The sequence below is a fragment of the Notolabrus celidotus genome, chromosome 22 (genome assembly GCF_009762535.1).
Source record: "Notolabrus celidotus isolate fNotCel1 chromosome 22, fNotCel1.pri, whole genome shotgun sequence".
In the NCBI taxonomy this organism is placed as follows: domain Eukaryota; kingdom Metazoa; phylum Chordata; class Actinopteri; order Labriformes; family Labridae; genus Notolabrus; species Notolabrus celidotus.
The window spans coordinates 15,822,072-15,841,319 of record NC_048293.1 but is presented as its reverse complement, the minus strand read 5'-3'; the positions used below and the strand labels follow the sequence as shown (position 1 = coordinate 15,841,319).

At 41.7% G+C, this 19,248-nt stretch overlaps 1 long non-coding RNA gene across 11 annotated transcripts in view; it reads right to left on the bottom strand.

Moving 5' to 3' along the window:
* LOC117806813 overlaps nucleotides 1-18,093 on the bottom strand; it is a 105,224-nt gene extending 87,131 nt beyond the window's left edge. For all 11 annotated transcript variants that reach the window (XR_004629765.1, XR_004629759.1, XR_004629757.1 and 8 more), the window contains exons 1-3: nucleotides 18,023-18,093; nucleotides 17,737-17,788; nucleotides 15,334-15,419 (exon numbers count right to left, since the gene is read on the bottom strand). This is a non-coding gene — a long non-coding RNA (uncharacterized LOC117806813). The remainder of the gene's footprint in view (nucleotides 1-15,333; nucleotides 15,420-17,736; nucleotides 17,789-18,022) is intronic.
* Between the last annotated feature and the right edge of the window lie 1,155 nt (nucleotides 18,094-19,248).

Sequence of the window (19,248 nt, the reverse complement as noted above, 5' to 3'; positions counted from 1 at the left end):
GCAAATTTGTAACGGAACTACAATATCTCATCCTTTTGAGTGCTCCTATGGTAATTACAGACTAAAACATACACGACTGCAGCCTCCCCATCTCTTGTTTCCTCTCCTGAGAATAGGACGTGGACATGAAACGCGGCATCAGAACACTTTTCTGAGGCAATGCACCCACTTGAGATGCTGACTGCTTGTGATAACTCCTGGGTTCAACGTCCCATAGGCAGAGCTTTGGAATAATCCATTCTCCATACAGATTTCTCCCACGGAAGCTGCTTTATCCCATTATCACAGGCATTATACAAATGTATACCGCTGTAATCCACACACTTAGAGCCGATGCTTTTGGAAACAGCCGTGTTGTTGATGACAAACAGCTTGTGATGCAGTATAGCGCAAACAAAGTCACTCTAGTAGAAGTCAGTGCTTTCACTGAAGGTACAATATGTTCACAAATTAAACTTTGTTTGTTGGTGTGTGTGCGTTTGTGTTGGTGTAAATGATCGCACTGAGCAAACTACTTTCTGGGGGGGATGCGGTGCGTGGAAAAACTTGGTCTTGGCCGTATGGGGGTGTTTAACATATCCAAGGTCTCCAGCAGAGACATACAGAGACACAAGCGGGTCACGGGGGATGCTGATAGCTCTGTGAACTCAGCAGGTGGTTGAGCGCAAGATGTGATAACTAGATGTTCTCGATGACAACAGCGGTGGAGCTGGGCTGTCCCTAATGTACTGTATTTGCCTAATAACACAGCAGGCTGCAGAGGTCTGGGTGTGATGAGGAAGAGCCCCCCCCATCACAAACAGAGAAGACGACACACAGACATGCCCCATATACCCTCAAGGCCATGTGACCCGTGAAGGACAAAGGACAAAGAAAAACTAACTGTGTCTGTACATCAAAGAAGGAGAGAGAGAGAGAGAAAGACGCAGAGAAAGAGAGAAAATCCCTTGTAGAAGATAATCCAGCAAATTGTATTTTTTTAGCTGTTGTGAGAAGAATGGTGCCGACCAGACTGGCTGGCTTGTTAAGGTGAAGCTTGCCAACTGATGGTGGAGATTTATGCTTCATTGGCTTGCGAGGTGCTGGGGGAGACATCATCCACCAGCAGATGTGCACAGCTCACCAGTCTCTGCCACCTCTATAATTGACATCTGCATGTAAGAGAGTGGCAGCGGCACCAGTCTGTGCCATGTTTCTGGGAAATAAGGCAGAGAATAAGCAGAGCACATCCTGAGAGGTTTGCATCAACTGTCTCTCTAATGCCTGCGAGTGCTCTGGCATTAATGGAACATATTATGACTCAAATTATGGAATCATATACAGCAGCTGTTGGTCCAATTTGGATGTGGTGCTACAGCTAAAACAAGACCCTCCAGGGAAGATGTCAGGTTTTGGTTTATGTGGCAGGATTGCTATCAGTTCAGCTGGCATCCGTCGTGCATTTCATGACTTTATGCAAAAACCCTCCATTAGTTTCCGAAAGGATAAAGACATGCCTCTGAGGATGGAAGTGCAGAACTAACTACAATGGAATGATCAATAGAACAAGCAATCTGCGGAGAACAAGCCATTACATTCCAGTGATTAAATCCATACAAGAGCATCCGGTTATTGGTTCAAATCTTAGGCTGTTGGGTTCATCCACTCGTAAAGACTGTCACAGAGTCGGCTGATGACTTTATGTTTGTTTTCCTTTTTTTTCCCAACAGCGAAATGTATTCACAGGATTTAAGCGCCCTGTTTTTATGAATGCACACACCAAAGTTTCTGAGAAACACATGATTACAAACCCCCTGGTATTATACCTCACGATCAGTGTCTGAAAACATGCCATTTTTTCCCTATTTTTGAAATATAGCACACACACACACACACACCGGACAAATGAACTCCTACCTTCAACATGGATTAAGTACAGCCACCGTAACTAATCAGATTTCTATAACAGAGAGAATTCATCGAGATTTACTGTGGGCTCCCCTCCATTTGGGGTTAATGAGTGTCTTCCACAGCCTCCTCATAGCTATTTCATACCTCGGGGATTTGAATAATTCCCATTGATAGTTTCAAAATCTCAAATGAGACAGGATTAATCAAAAGCAGAGAAAGTAAAGCTGATGAGGGTGAAGCGGTGCATGAGGATGAGGATGTCCGAATCAGAAGGAAGGTGACTAGTTATACAGAGGGGGAAACATATTCGCATTATTTTAATAGCTGGTGGGGGTCTGTGACTAAAACAGAGCGAGCGGCCTCACATGAGAGCATAATGATATTTAGAGCTCAAAGTGTGCTTCCCAGCTTTAATCAAAGGACATTCCTGAACACTGTAGCTGTCATTCTGAATATAAAGTGAAGCTAGCCCATGGTATGACACTTTTTTTTTTTCTTTTGGTCTGCTAAAGGTTCAAATATGGGCTATCCATTATGGTAGTGCTTAATTAGCGACTAGTGATTCTGCTCCTGTTCCTACTTTTTTTTCCAGCCAGATGTAAAGAGCTGGTTGTCTTTGGAAAATTCAGTCCTCATGAAGTTCAGGTTTGAGAAACAACTTGTATGAAATATGCACCCACACTGAGTCCAAGGGGAAATAATGTATATGATATTGTATTGCACTTTGTGTGTGCATTATTCTTTGTAAGGTCCATGTGATCAGACTGCTCAGAGAACCACCGATGTCTATCTCTCTTCACCCATTCATTCATCTTCCACAAGTCAATTTCATTACTCACAGCAGGGCTGTTGAAAAGCGTGTAGAAGTTGAGCGCTCTTGCAGGGTGGCAGCTCTATGTGGTATGTGCATTGGTATTTAAGTTCCCTGGGATAAATCATTTACGTCAATTCAGTTACTGATGAGGCATGAATACATATGGCAAATTCTGTTCAGACGTGATTCATTTTAATTGTCACACTGGGACCTGCTATTACACTGCTGCAGAATGGGTCACTGCATTAGAAAATTAAAGCAGAGGCTCTAATTTGAAATCTATTTGTAAATTCTGGCCTGTGGGATAAAGATGTGCTGAGCGCATATAAATGCCCCCCCAGAGTGGCGTGAACTTCCTTCCAAACTGGGGAACAGTCACCTGGGTACGTCACTCCCTCCCAGGCGCACCCTGTCGCTCTGCTCAGTCTGAGGGAACTCAAATTAAGCTGCAGCTAAGGCACACGTCTTACATGAATGAGCATACGTGTGCGCTGTCTAGGGTTTGAGGTCAGCAAGTGTGATGCATGCCGGAGGCTACTTATGTTCTGGGTTTCATGAGCCCCATTTCCATGGATCATTTAATACTTTTCCTCATCCACTTTGGGGATATATCAGTGGAAGTTACAGCTTGCAGTAGCAGTTGGCAGTGATCCTTGACAAACTTGGGATTTATGCAATTAAAGTTGCCAAACTACAGAGTGTCTGACTGTGTATTTACCCCTGTTTTTCAAATCTGTTACTGTGTGATGTGACAGCAGTTGTCAAGAACAGTTATCATCTGAACTGCTTACTGTTTGTCAAAGTCTAACCTTCCAACAGTGTAGTTTGAGAGTGTTCCCAAAAGGTATGCTCCCCGGTGACATGTCATATCTACTGGCAGACAGGCCAGGACCCCCAAAACCCTGCCTGACAGGTTAGAGAGCACAGAGTAGCTTATAAAACTGCTCTTTCACATGGCCTTTTGTCTTTTGTTGTCATCAGTGTCTCCCCTGCTTTGATGTTTTATACAGTTTGGGAACACATTGCTCCAGACTCGCTGCATTTGCTTTAAGGGAGAAACAGAGGTCATGCTTTTATTCAGACAATCTGGAAACTTTTCCCTGAAAACATCTACTATCTTTGAATGTCAACACTGCAAAAACTAATCATGAAAGAGCAATCTGTTTACAACAACAACTTATAATAATAAGAGGGACCTTCTTTTTTCTGGGGGGGCTTTTACATCTTAACTCAGAGAGAAGAGGACAAAGCAGGACACTGGGAGGGAGTGGTGGAATGACAGGCGGGAATGGGACCGCAGGGTTGAATCGAACCAGCACTGCCCCTTAGGCTAAATCTGCTCCCAAGTAGGTGTTCTAAAACAAAGACTACAGGTTTATAAGGAAGAGGATAAAGGCCACTGGAGAAAAGAAAAATTAAGGTTAAGGTGTAATATATATATACATTCTTTATATTCTCACAAAAAAGACAGATCGTACTTTAATATCAGAACTATGACTTTTTCCTCCTTCAAAGCCAGGAAAAAAAACGTCAAAAATCAGACTTTAATCTCAGAATTCTAAGAAAAAAGTCTGAAGAGACGGTTGAAGATCCTACTGAAACACAAAGAGAGCATAATTGATTATTTAACTCTAAATCAAACTATGTTCATTCTATGGAGATGTCAGAAACACACAGCACAACAGGTTTGCGTTGTGAGCACAGTGCTTGTGCGATAGATCCCTTAAGTCTAACCACACACTTCACTCATAATTATTTCCTCCCTCCAGCATTGGAACCAGCCTGGCACTCTGATACCAAGCAGTACATTTACGAGAATATTATCTGCAATACTATGGAAAAATTAAAGAATGATGGGGAACATTAACAGTATCTCAATCTGGGAACCCATTGATACTTGAAAAGTATTACGTTGAATGAGTGGATGTTGAGAAATGAAAGAGGGTTTCTTTTGCTGCACTTGCAAGCAGATATCTGTGTATAGACATGAATTAAAGCTAAATTGTTATCAGATGAGTGCTAATGGGTTCTAGGATGGAATTACAGCCAATCCACGATGCCTCTTTCGCTATTCATGAAGACGATTTTCCAGCATATAAACCAATGACCTTTGAAAGATACTTTAGAAACCAAAACACTTTCATTACCAAAATCGAATCATTTGCTGTAGATTGGGATGCAACAGTGTATCGCCAATATTTGCCCTGTAAGCAGCCCATCAGGGAATAATGTTCCATGCATCAATGTTGGTAGGTGATGTTTATCACCTGGGATTAATCATTTTGATGCTAGAAAGCAGTTTAAGTAACAGCTGATTCAGAGTTTTTTCTTATTGGTAAATGGTAAATAGACTTGTACTTATATATATTATTATATATACAATGGTAAATCCCATTATATGGGACTTTTCTAGTCTTTCTGACCACTCAATGCACTTTTGCACTATTCATCACATTCACCCATTCACCCCACATTCACACACTGATGTAGAGGCTGCTTTGTAAAGGACAAGAGTATTAGCTAATCTCAGTCATACACATTCACACACATCTGACAAACAGCAGGAGCAGTTTGGGGTTCAGTGGCTGTTTTCTAAACCACCAAGCATATTAGCAGTACTGATTTGGCCAAAATTCAGTATGTAGTATGTGAACAAGAGCAAAATCTGCAGTATGCCCAAACTACCAGGATGTCGTGCTGATTCGGGAAAATGTCTCAGTATGCATCGGACCAGTCTTCCTTGCGTACTGTTTCCCATAATGCACAGCGCTAACGTTCCCCTTTTTTACTTGTTGCGAAAATAATTTAATTCAATATAAACACTTCTTAACTTTTTTAAATTAGAAGTGGATGCTAAAGAAGCAGTTTTGCGATCAGCTTGGCTGTTGTTTACTTCCGCTTTCCGAAACCGGAAATCCGGCAACGCCTGACCCAGCATACAGATCCAACAGAACAGTCATACTACATACTACTTTCAAACCCAGTATGTAGTATGCAGGATGCAGTAGGTACTACATACTACATTCGTAGGTAGTATCTAGCAGGTGGTTTTGAAAATAGACAGTGTCTTGCCCAATGACACTTTGGCATGTGACTGCAGGAGTTGGGATCCGACCTCCAACCTTCCGATTGAAAGACAACCGTTCTACCTACAGTCATGGCCAAAAGTTTTGAGAATGACACAAATATTACATTTTCACAAAGTCTGCTGCTTCAGGGTTTTTAGGTGTTTTTGTCAGATGTTTCTATGGTATAATGAAATACAATTAGAAGCATTTCATAAGTATCAAAAGCTTTTATTGAGAATTACACAGAATTCATGCAATAAGTCAATATTTGCAGTGTTGACCCTTCTTTTTCAAGACCTCTGCAATTCTCCCTGGCATGCTGTCAATCAACTTCTGGTCCAAATCCTGACTGATGGCAGTCCATTCTTGCATAATCAATGCTTGGAGTTTGTCAGAATTTGTGGGTTTTTGATTGTCCACCCGCCTCTTGAGGATTGACCACAAGTTCTCAATGGGATTAAGATCTCGGGAGTTTCCTGGCCAAGGGCCCAAAATCTTAATGTTTTGTTCCCCGAGCCATTTTGTTCTGACTTTTGCTTTATGGCAAGGTGCTCCATCATGCTGGAAAAGGCATTCTTCATCACCAAACTGCCCTTGGGTGGTTGGGAGAAGTTGCTCTCGGAGGACGTTCTGGTACCATTCTTTATTCATGGCTGTGTTTTTAGGCAAGATTGTGAGAGAGCCCACTCCCTTGACCGAAAAGCAACCCCACACATGAATGGTCTCAGGATGCTTCACTGTTGGCAAGAGACAGGACTGATGGTAGCGCTCACCTCGTCTTCTCCGAACAAGCCTTCCTCCAGATGCCCCAAACAATGGGAAAGGGGATTCATCAGAGAAAATGACTTTACCCCAGTCCTCAGCAGTCCAGTCCCTGTACCTTCTGCAGAATATCAGTCTGTCCCTGATGTTTTTACTGGAGAGAAGTGGCTTCTTTGCTGCCCTCCTTGACACCAGGCCTTCCTCCAAAAGTCTTCGCCTCACACCTGCCTGCTGCCATTCCTGAGCAAGCTCTGCACTGGTGGTGGCCCCATCCCGCAGCTGTAACACCTTCAGGAGACGGTCCTGGCGCTTGCTGGACTTTCTTGGGCGCCCTGGAGCCTGTTTGGCAACAATTGAACCTCTCTCCTTGAAGTTCTTGATAATTCAATAGACAGTTGACTGAGGTGCAATCTTACTCGCTGCTATAAACTTCCCTGTTAGGCCCTTTTTGTGCAATGCAATAATGGCTGCACGTGTTTCCTTGCAGGTAACCATGGCTAACAGATGAGGAACAATGGTGTCATGCACCATCTTCCTTTTAAAGTGTCCAGTGACTCAATCATGACAGATTGATCGCCAGCCTTGTCTTCATCGACACCCACACCTGTGTTAATGTGTGTGAAACCTGTGTGTCATTGAAATTATGTTAGCTGGTCCTTTTGTGGCAGGGCTGAAATGCAGTGGAAATGTGTTTTTGGTGATAAAGTTCATTTTCAAGGCAAAGAGGGACTTTGCAATTAATTGCAGTTGAGCTGATCACTCCTCATAACATTCTGGAGTATATGCAAATTACCATTATAAAAACTGAAACAGCAGACTGTGAAAATTAATGGTTGTGTCATTCTCAAAACTTTTGGCCATGACTGTACTTAGCCACAGCCGCAAAAAAAAGTTGCCTGATGGACAGATGGTCAAATGTGAAAGAAGATGTCAGTAGTGTGGTCGTATCACAGCATCTCTAAGAATGATCAGCTACATGCCATTTTTGAAAGATGTGTTTCATTGATATTTCAAGAAGAGGGGCGAATAGCATCAACTCATACACCAAGTCTCATCGCTCATTTGAAAAACAGACTTGAAGAATTATGATGTAAAGAAACATCGGTATCAGCCCTGATTTTCAAATCGGTGCAGACCATGAGCATCAAACTTGTACAAGTTTGATAACATTTGTATTATATGCGCTGAAAGAAATGTATAACAGTCTCAGATGCAGTTCAGTTTAACTCTTACTTGAGTGGTCCAACCACAGTAAGTCTTTTCAAATTCATAGAAACCATAACAAGCCTTAATCAAGAGAATGTTTTATGTGCATAGTGAAAGATTGATCATTTCCATCACAGCACCTGCGCAGAGAAAAAATACAGTTTCCTTTATTCAATGAAGTCTTTGAATATCACTTTTTAAACAGACCTATGTATTCTTCTCCTCTAAAGCAGAAATCACTTGCTTCCAAATGGGCTTTTTTTTGATAACGATCAATCATGAGTGGAGTGAGCGGTGGGTCTGAAATAATGAGATCCTATTTCCCTTTCATTCTACCTTTGCCTTCCAATAGTAAAGTCAAGTTTAAGTAGAGAGAGAGAAGGGATGATAGATTAGTTGAGAGGGTTCCTGACAAGAGGGGGGAGGAAGAGATAAAGAGAAAAAGAAACCAAGGGAACAGCAGCTGTTCCATCAAGCTAGGATAAAAGTGCTGCGTAATGTGTCCCCCTTTTGAAATGCCGCGGTACCTCCAGATCCCCCATCGACATCTCAGCAAGCAAGGAAGGAAGTACAAATGAGATCATGACAATTGGAAAAATTCCCTGGAATGTCATTCAAATCTAAAAATAAAAAGCGAGGCAAATCAATTATCCAGTCTGTGGCCTACAAAACAGACTGTATGAAAGAACACGGGGCTCAAGGAACTGAGCGCTGAAATAAGCATGTCAAGGCTTCTGAGGAATAGAGGAATGATGGGCGTGCGAATGTGTGTAAATCTGCCAAATGACATTTCATTTTGCGTGCTATGTCCCCTCATAAACTCATAACTCAGCCGACAAAGTGTCATCATTTACATATACAAACACTTCGGCTGTGGCTCGATGTCAAACATGGTATTGTCCTCAAAACCTCTCAAATGTCTGATAACATTAGTCGGGGAAGAACTGTCCAGTGCGAAGACATGTACACACACTGTACCTGTCTTTTTCTATGGTTCATATTTGTGTCAAATCAGATTAGCGGTTGTCAATAACACAAGTTGCTAATCTGTAAATATACAAGATGAAAACAGGTTAATAGTAGGGATGCACCAAAATGGAAATTCTTGGCTGAAACCGAAAATGAAGAAACCAAGGCCGAAAACCGAAACACCGAAATAAATTATCAAGCCAATTATTAGTAGGGAGTAGGCTATGCATCTTCTGTTTGTGTTGCACAGGCATTTTCTAGGCCATTTATTAGCAGACACTTGAAGCTAGTTTGTATAGCAGTTTGAACACACTGGGTTAAAAGAGCTCAAAGTTATAGACAGAAATGTCAAAAATGTTACAACTGTCCCCGGTCTCCCCTAACATTGCATTTATGGCTCTAACTGTGTACTAACCTCACTAAAATCAAGGATCTCATTGAACATATCAGACAATGAGGGTGCATGCCCCTCATCTGGTTCAGAGAGACCAGTCCTTTTTTCTGCGCTCTGTTCTCCTTCTCCTACTCTGTGCGCTTCTCCGTCTCCAAGCGGGTTCTCTGCATCCATCGCGGGCTGGATCATTTCTCGTGCGCGCTGCTTTATTCCCACATCCAAGTAATGATCTTTATAACGCGGATCAAGTACAGTCGCGATGAAGTGCAGAGGATCCGAATAGATCTCTGTGCTGACAGACTCTAAGAGTGTACTTTTCATTGTTTTCACTCCATGGTCTGTCTCAACCTCTTTGCTTAGAAGACGCTTTAGTGCTGCCATTAAAGGAATAATGGATGCAGACATGTTGGCCCTTATCCAGACAAGCGTCATCATAACATTCTGTTTCGGCCGTTTTGTTTTCGGTGATAAAAGTCTTTTCGGACGAAAACTGAAAATGCACTTTTTGGCCATTTTTGGTGCATCCCTAATTAATAGTGACACATTGAGAAAATTATCTTATTTTCTTATCAGGTTGAATAATGCAAAGTTTGGTAAACACTCTACTGTCTGCTCAGTCATCACAAGGCTAAGGCTAATAGCCAGCTAGTTTAACAAGCATTACATCCAGAAACAGTTGGAAACCATGTCCTTTCTTCTTTCCAACAGTCATGAAATCCACCTGGAAGAACATCTACAGCTCACCGACATGTTCATTCAGCTAACAAGTGAGGGCATTGCTTTCAGCCAAACATTTCTGTTTCAGTCTATCAGCCAAAAGTTGGTCAAGTGATAAAAACACCAGCCAACTCATTTCATCATCAGGCAATAAACTAGACAAGACATGTCATTACAAACCAGTGGTGAGAAGTATCTCTTCTACTCTGGAAAAATAACTTGAAGAATGTGCGCTTCACTTTCATATTGCTTCTTCTAAGCAACAACAAGTCAACAAAAATAAATAAATAAATTAGTTGGCAATGAATTTGTTGTTGACACTTAGTTGGTTACATCACCATGCATGTGTTTCATGCTGTGACATGCTGGGATAACATCTTTCCCTGGAGCTAAGTTGCTTTGGAGTGAGCCATCTTGCAGCCTTTCTATCTCTGCTGAGAGCTGTGCATCACTGGCGGAACCAGGCGGTGGAATCTGATTGGCCACCCTGAAATTCTTAACCCCGATTGGCAATTTGCCCTGTCAGAGGCATTACTAATATTGAAACCAGCTATTTGGGTTGCGCTTCAGCCAAGCGGCAACCTCAGGCCATGAGAATTGATGCCAATGCGGTAAGGCTGATTTATACTTCTGCGTTGAATCAACGGCGTACCCTACGCCGGGGGTCCGCATAGCTCCCGTACCTACGCCGAGGCCTACGCACGTAGCTGACGTGCACCTCCTCCAAAATGTAACTCCCCCTAGAGCCGACGCGGACCTCAAGCTCTGTGATTGGTCCGCTCGGCGGCTTTGTATTTCCCGCATTTACAACACTTCCGGGATCCCGGACATCGGCCGCACATCGGCTGTGTATTTCATCTCCTCCTCTCTATTCTTTATGTAATCATGTCTGTATGATAAACAGCAACATGTATCAGCTGTAGATTAACATAACACGTTCTGAATCTCTGTGGCAAAGTAAACAGAGATCGTAGCGGGGCAGGAAGCAGGCAACTGGCTATCAGAGAGACCGCACTGCCCTCTAGTGTTTCGGCGGAGAATTGCTGCGCGACACAGACACACCGACGCACAAGTATGTGGGGCTCAAGTCCGCGTCAGCCCCTGCTGCGTAGGGGAGACGCAGAAGTATAAATCAGCCTGTAGTGTTAAAAACTGCAGTTCCTCGAGTGTCCACTTGACACTGGCTCCAGAAACCACATACACACAAATTCAAAAAAGCCGATCTTTACAGCAGAAATAAACATGTTTACAGCCTGGTACAAAAGACGAGTGTAGTATGGATAGCTCATTTCCCAATCAGCACACACTGTACAGGAGTGTGAATTTTTTCATAACGCGGCAATTTCGGAGCTATTAAGATTGTGATTTTTCCATTATGAGAGGCACAGCGGACTTGATTGACAGGCGGGAATGCTGTAGCTGTTGGCTAGGAGGCTCAAAGCCCGCCTCTTTACCTCACACTAGCTCGACAGCAGTTAGGTTGACTTTAGCATATCCAATATGGCACCCACCGTCGATTGGCTTCAAGACAGCGCTTCAAAAACAGATGGGTGACGTCACAGATACTACGTCCATTATTCATACAGTCTATGGTGTCAAAAAGCTGCAGAGACAGTAGTTTCTTTGCACATTAATATTCCTTTTGAAGATGCTTTAAACGGTGACTTTGGACAATCATCCTCCTTTTGAGTCCTTAAAGAATTAACTTCAGCAAATTTAAATGTTACTTTGTTGAGTTACCTTTTAATGTTAGAAATCTACAACGATATAATTTTTTTTTAATTCTTCACATCACGGATACTACGTCCATATTTTATACAGTCTATGATTTTAACTTATTTTACCTCCCTGTGCAGCACTTTGCTAAACTTGATTGCTTTTTTTAAAATGTGCTATATAAATAAAGTGGATTGGATTGGATTGGAAATGCTGACTGTCAATGCAACACCATTGTGTCCAAAAACTCCTGAAGTCAAGGATATTTCCACCCTCAATAAAAGTTGTTAAGTGGACCTAACCTACGAGAGCACTTTGGTAATGTTTAAGAATTTGATGAGAAGGCACACTGGAGGTGTCCTATTCAAACATCAACTGTGACTTCCCAAAGGAGTCCCAAACACCCTGAATACCAACCCTGCTCTGCAAACCTTTCATGGAGAGGTAGTTTGGAAGTGAAGTGCTTCAGTTATAAGAGTATATATTTTTAAAGAATGCTGCATCTCCTTTGATGCAGCCTATCATCACAGCCAACAGGTTCAGACAGAAGCACAGCACAAGGTAATGGCAGTGACTTTGTTTACATTTATATATTTCTGCCGTGTATATTGTCAAAGTAAGTTGTGGGCTGTGTGGATGTGTGGCGACAGTTTTCTTTGAGAGTTACAATCACTGTCCTGGAACCTCTTACTCTCCAGTGTTTGTTCATGGTGGATTTATGTACTCACATTGTGTTTGAGCATCGTCTCCAAATGAAAAAAAGAAATAACTATCATCATGCTTCTTTTGAAACAAGTATTGAGAATGCATAAGTCTGCCTCCTACTTCGTACTGAAATGAGAAATATTACACCAACACCCGTTTCTAGGGCTGGAAATAAGATTTGAATCATGTGAATAAATGTGTTTGGGTTTCCATGCTACAGTAGCTCCCACTTCTTTTCCACATTTCAAATCTTGTGATTGCTTCTCAGACGGTGCATAATACTGCAGCGGCGGATGTCCCAACCTAGAAGCCGTGTTGCCTGCATGATAATCAGTAATCCACTTTGCTCTGGCTCAGGCCTGGCCACTGACCCCTGCTGACCTCCTTGGAATTGATTTTGCGCTTGAACCCAAAGCAGGCGCAAATTAAGCCGAGATATCAGCAGAAAGCCAGAGTGATGAAGAGAGACAGTGACAGGGACAGAAGAGAAGACAACAAAAGAGACAACAGAGAGGAGAGGAGAGGAGAGCAGCGTTTTGAGACTACTGATATAAAGTATTTAGCCATGAGAAAGATGGAAGAACATTGATTAGTACATCTGTAGGGAAGCAGGCAAAATGACAAGAGCCTTGTGAAAAGCTTAATAGCCTAATTTCCTGCCCAGCCCGGTAGAAGTTTCTGTCCGACGCTGACAGCTGATGAAAACGCACCAGGATTTGATTTTCTTCTAAGTGCAGGACAAGTTAAGACCTATCTCTCGCTCTGTAAGGTCCCGCAGGCGATGCTGTGTGTGTGCGCGCATCTGCAAAGAGAAAAAGACAGAAATCCTGTCCATGGCTGCTTCCTCCTCAGGGCTAATGACAAATTTAGTGATAATCGTCATGTTTTAATTGATGTTTCCGCATCACCGACTCAAACCACTGGTGGATTACATCGGGGGGATGAAGGATAGGAGTAGTTTTGTGTCTACACGGCCCCACAGTTCTCTTCCTCATGCAGTCTCACATCTGATCCGTCCATCGCTCAAGGCTTTAATGTACAGCCCACCTCTGGGACAGCACAACCTGCTCACAGTCGCCGCATGAGGTAGATGGTACATGCTGTCCCATCTCCACGCTGCCACTGTTGGACTGCGTAAAAAGCAGCACTATACGTGCAGCAAGCTGCTTGATTGCCCGGCGGCCCCCCAGCGCGCCGCGCTATGGAGAGAACTAATGTATTTATAACCCCTCTCATATGTGCACTGGGAACAAATTAGAGACAAATGAGGCAGGATTCCTCCACTCGCCCTGGAAAGCTATGAAATTAGGACAGCATCGTTTACTACAAGCACCAGATCACAGCAGCAAACTGATGCAAAGTTAAATACACTTCTAAAAGTGGCAGTACAGTATATTCCTCGGTATTCTACAGTCTGAGTGTTGCAGCGTAACAAGCTGAATGCATTTTACATGAACATGCATTAAACTCAATGAGATCGTAACATGCAAACGATTCATGTTTGCCCGTTTTTAATCTGTTATGAAGACACTCTGATGATCATATCGCTGCATACACAAGAATATTTAAGCTGCACGACACAAGCTTTATGTTCTACACTAACAATTTTACCAGATTTCACAAGGAATGAAAGCTGACAGAGGGTACAAGAAGAAAGACTGCATATGGCTTTACAAGATTCAACACAGGAAAACAGGAAAGTTTGGGAGAAATTTGTGGAAGTTTTCTACGAGTTCAGTGAATTTGAGTTATCTTTCACTCACACACACACACACACGTCATGGTAGCTGGAGTGCAAATTTATGACACTGCTTGATTGTGTTAATCATACCAAGACTCTGAAATAAGTTCAAGCACGAAATTTGTGCACAGATTCTAAGACAAAAAATAATTCTCATGTTCATTCTGACAACACGTGATTCACAGGACATTTGGCAGCCTTGCACATGCTGAATCTTTGCAAATAAGCCAAAGACACGTCATAGAATTCACAAACACAAAGAGTTAAAAGCACCTCAAACTTCACTGCAGTGCAAATAGCATCAGTGTGTGCTAGTGTTGTTAGCATACATTCAAATAAGCCATTAGGTGTTGATTTGGGGCAAAACAGGCCCCTTTTCTACCTGATCCACAAGCACTGGCCTTAACAGCAATGCGCCTAAAAATAATACACCTGCACACTAAAGGCTGATTTATACTTCTGCGTCGCCCCTACGCAGCAGGGGCTGACGCGGACATGAGCCCCACATACTTGTGCGTCGATGTGTCCGTGTCGCGCAGCAATTCTCCTCCGATACGCCTGAGGGCAGTGTGGTCTCTCTGATAGCCGGTCGCCTGCTTCCGGTCCTGCTACGATCTCTGTTTACTTTTCCACATCGATTCAGAGCGTGTTATGTTAATCTACAGCTGATACATGTTGCTGTTTATCATACCGACATGATTACATGAAGAATAGAGAGGAGGAGATGAAATACACGGCCGATGTGTGGCCGATGTGTGGCCGATGTGTGGCCGATGTGTGGCCGATGTGTGGCCGATGTCTGGCCGATGTCTGGCCGATGTCTGGCCGATGTCTGGCCGATGTCTGGCCAATGTCTGGCCGATGTCCGGGATCCCGGAAGTGCTGTGAATGCGGGAAAGACAAAGCCGTCGAGCGGACCAATCACAGAGCTTGCGGTCCGCGTCGGCTCTACGCGTAGTTACATTTTGGAGGAGGTGCACGTCAGCTACGTGCGTAGGCCTCTGCGTAGGTACGGGAGCTACGCGGACCTACGGCGTAGGCTACGCCGTCGATTCGACGCAGAAGTATAAATCAGCCTTAAGCCTGTAAATATCACTCTGAAGTCATTCTAAAAACACATAAACAAACCTCCAAATAATTACACTTTAAAGTAGCACACTTAGAAAAGCCACAGAATAATATCCAAATAAGCGCTACATCAATCAAACATGTTCCCAGTGGAGCAAGGTGCACCACCAGACAGAGTAAAACCGAGGCGCGTACAGAACATGTTGCACACTGTTTCACTGTGATGGAACCCTATATGATCACATGCGCAGTTCAGTTAGGTGTTGTAGAGTTTTCCACCTACCCGTCACTTCGTTGGCTCGCTTCCGGTGTTGCCTGTATCTGCCTGGTTCAGCTGTCCTTGGTTCACAGAGGATCTCATTGGTGTTTCTGAAATATAAAAACATGCTCATTTAAAGTTTGTCAGCATTCAATAAAAACTTTTTTTCATTGTTGTTGGTCCTCTCAGTGTCATTTTACCTTCAGTTGGTAAGTCATTCCCATTGAAAGTGCAGCTAAATTTCCTTATGTTATGACAAAGTTGTTTTGGTACAACACATATGTTTCCATGCCTGTTTTCAATTCATGTAAACAAGTCATGTAATTAATTTACTGCATGAAAATATGTTTTTCTACTATGACATGTTTTTTTGCGCTGAAACTTTTACCCCTTGCATCATAAAAACTCTCTTTAAAGTGACAGAGAATGTCACATTTTCAATACTTCACTCCCAGACACACAGTGTCTGCTCAGCAACAAACAACAAACTCTCTATATATGTAAATCAGATCAATAGGATATCCATACAAACGGCCTGCAGCTGTGTGTTGCCATCAGGCAGCTCACCTAATGTAATAAGGAACATCAATAGTTGATTTTCAAACCTAGTGGTGCAGGGAAAGAAAACGAGGATGATGAGATTAGCGCAGCTTGGCTCCAACGTCGAGCTCCATTTTATAAACAGTCACAATTAACACAGGCTGTCATTATACAGGGGACAATGAGATGAGTTGGGGAGATCAGATTAATAACTTCACTGCGTGAGTCAAACTCTGCAGCATCACTAAGACGTACTCGTATTTGTTTCTCAGAGTCAACACTGACATTTGGACGTTTGAATATGATAATTAATCATGATAAGCTGAACACTCACAGGCAGACAGAAGGTGCCATGCAGCAGCTTACACATCTATTGTATGTTGCTCTTCAGACAGGTGTAATAATGCAGTTTGACAATCACCCGCACTATATGATAATACAAAATTAGCAGGTGTGCTCTACAGCAAAAATGAATCCATTAATGGAACATCCTGGGCTGCATTCCCTGAGGTGGATTAAGCCTGGTCTTAACTAATTATGTTTTGCTGGGAACAGACATGCTTTTCATGGAATTAGTATTTTCAGGTGAAGAAGAATTATCAGACACTCTGAAGCCTATTTGAGGTAACACCATTGAGGACTTTTCATCATGTTATTTTTTAAATTTTTAATTAAAGCAATATGAAGTTAACTTTCTCCTGCATGTGTTAATTTTGCCCCCTGATTTGAAGTTAGTCTTGGTTCGTTGCTATTTGTATGTTAATTTTATTCACATTTGTGTTGGAGGCATGGAAACACTTCTGTTAACCATATTTTGCATTCTCCTTCTCATGCAAAATCAGGGTTCCCACTCTTTTCCAGAGATCATTTTCCAGGACATTTTCAGTGCTGATCAAGCTGTTATGACAGTCTAAATGTGGTTCCTAATTTAGTTCCTAAATAGTCTAATATGTTCCTTTCAGTGGAAGTCTACAGTGAAAGACGTGCAGTCTATGGCTATCCATGAAATCATCTCCAACATGCTTAAAAATGATGGCAAATTAATTATAGAACAATGCAACCACAGATGTATAGCACTTTATTAGTGCAACCAAGTAACAATGATGGGCAACATCTCATCTTTCTCTTTTCTCAAAAAATATTAAATTAGCTAATTAAAAACAAAAGAGCCTGCAAAGGAATCTGTAAGCTGCCTTACTGAAATAAATGAATAATAATAATAATCAGTGCATAAATTGACCTAAATAGAACTGAATGACAAAAATGGCCACAAATGTTGAATGGGGATGTGTTTTTTTTAAACCTTGTCAGGTCGCAGGCAGTCATGTTGGAATAATTTTCCAGGACTCTTTACTTTTGCTCACATCTTCCAGGTGTTTTCCAGTACTGGAAAACTGGTCAACTGTTTTCCAGGTTTTCCAGGACGCGTGGGAACCATGACTGCTGTGTCCCGTTAATCATCTGTTGTCATCTTTCATTCCACGACATGGAAGTTACTATGTGACTTGGCACATTCACAAATAACTACTATATCCATCGAATCGCACTGTTCTTCATACTGTGTAGATAGAAGTGTACATAGTGTGTATATATCTGTAATAGTTGCCATATTTTATTTTATTTTTACTTTATTTTATTTTATTTCATTTAATTCTATTATATTTTACCTTTGTCATTGCTATTATTATTGTTATTATATTTTTTAACTATGTTAGTACATTGTTGTATTCCCCTGTCCCGTGTTGTAAGCTATTGTAACAAAATAATTTAAGTTATTTTATCTTATCTTATCTTAAAATACACCAAATAGCATTAAAGAAGGGGGATCAAATCTGAATTATACTGTATTTTCTATCATGATAACAGTTATATATGAAACAAACATACCTGCAGCTGTGAAGAAACCTCAGAATTTCTCTGGGATATCAGTCACCTTCGTCTGTGGGAAAACATCACGTGTAAAGTCATTGAACGCAACCAAACAGTCTCAACAGTGCACTCTAGTGTAGCATGCTACATGGCAGCCCAAAACAAACAGAGTTTAGCAAACTCTTCCCCTTTATGACAAGTTCTACAACTTTAACCTCAAAGAAAGCAAGTATATATAATATATATGCACTCGTTTTCAATTCAGGTTTCTTCATAATTACAACAAATTAATGGAAATGCGTACCTTCCCAGTGAAAGTAATCACGCAGGTGGAAGTGAGGCAAACGGAAGTGCGGAAGTAGCTGAACTCCCGTTTATTCTCGCGATAAACCCCGATGTTTCCTGTCATGTAAAGTTAGACAACACACACCTGTGTGCGGCGTGTACTTATTTCCATAACATACGATAGACTATGTATATAAATATATTTATTTACAGTCTATGTAACATACTCACGAAATGCAAAGCAAATACCGGAAATGCTTACATTAGACTTTCAAAATAAAAGTCCTCACTTCGAAAATAGATTGTGAAATTTACAATGTAGCAACCACAATAAAAGGAGACACCCTCTCACTAATTAAACCTTAGAGGCTTATCTGTTGAGTGGAATATGCAGTATCTTTTTATCTTTATTTTGTCAACTTTAGCTGAAAAATATGGGTAGGTAGTCTGACTTGCAAGCTTAAAGTAATGTTATTGTCTACTGTTACTATAGACCAGGAGTTCCCAAAGTGTGGGTCGGGACCCCCCGGGGGGGTCGCGAGACGCAAACTAGAGGTCGTGAGATGTTCTCCAGAATGTTTTTTTTTTAAAAGTTATCTAAAAATTGTTCATTTTACCGGTTATAGTAAAAAATATTGACAAAAATAGTAGCTGAACTTGAAATAAAACCTTGAAAATAGAAAATGCAGTGAGTTTTCTGCCTTTCTTTTTGCCAGATGACTCCTTAAGTTTAGGGTTAGTGAACAGTCAATTATCAAAAGTATCAGTAGCAGTAGGTTAATCCATAATGGCACAGGAAACACAGCCACATGCTCATATAGGTAGGCTAATTTTCTGCAGACCAGCTAAATGAAGCCACATTAGATCACTTCGAGGGCGGAAAAGTTTGGGAACCCCTGCTATAGACACAGTAATTGTATAGGTCACCCCCAAAATAGGGGGGAAAGGTGCTGGTCAGATGTTTTGATCAGACCATAATGGTTCACCCATTCACCGTGGCAATTTTATAGTTTTCTATGACAAAGCGAACACTGCTAAAATAAAATATTTAACTTTCTCTCCCCTTGTCAACTCTGTATTTTAGTAAAATTAATTATTTGTTTAAAGGTTTGAAACTCTAGTTACATAACCCCTGGGTGCACTGAGGGCTCTTATTCACTTTTGATAAATTAGCATAGTAGTAACAATTAAGTAAAATAATAAGCAAAGGTAGGAAGTTATGTCTTACCAAATTCTGACGTTCAG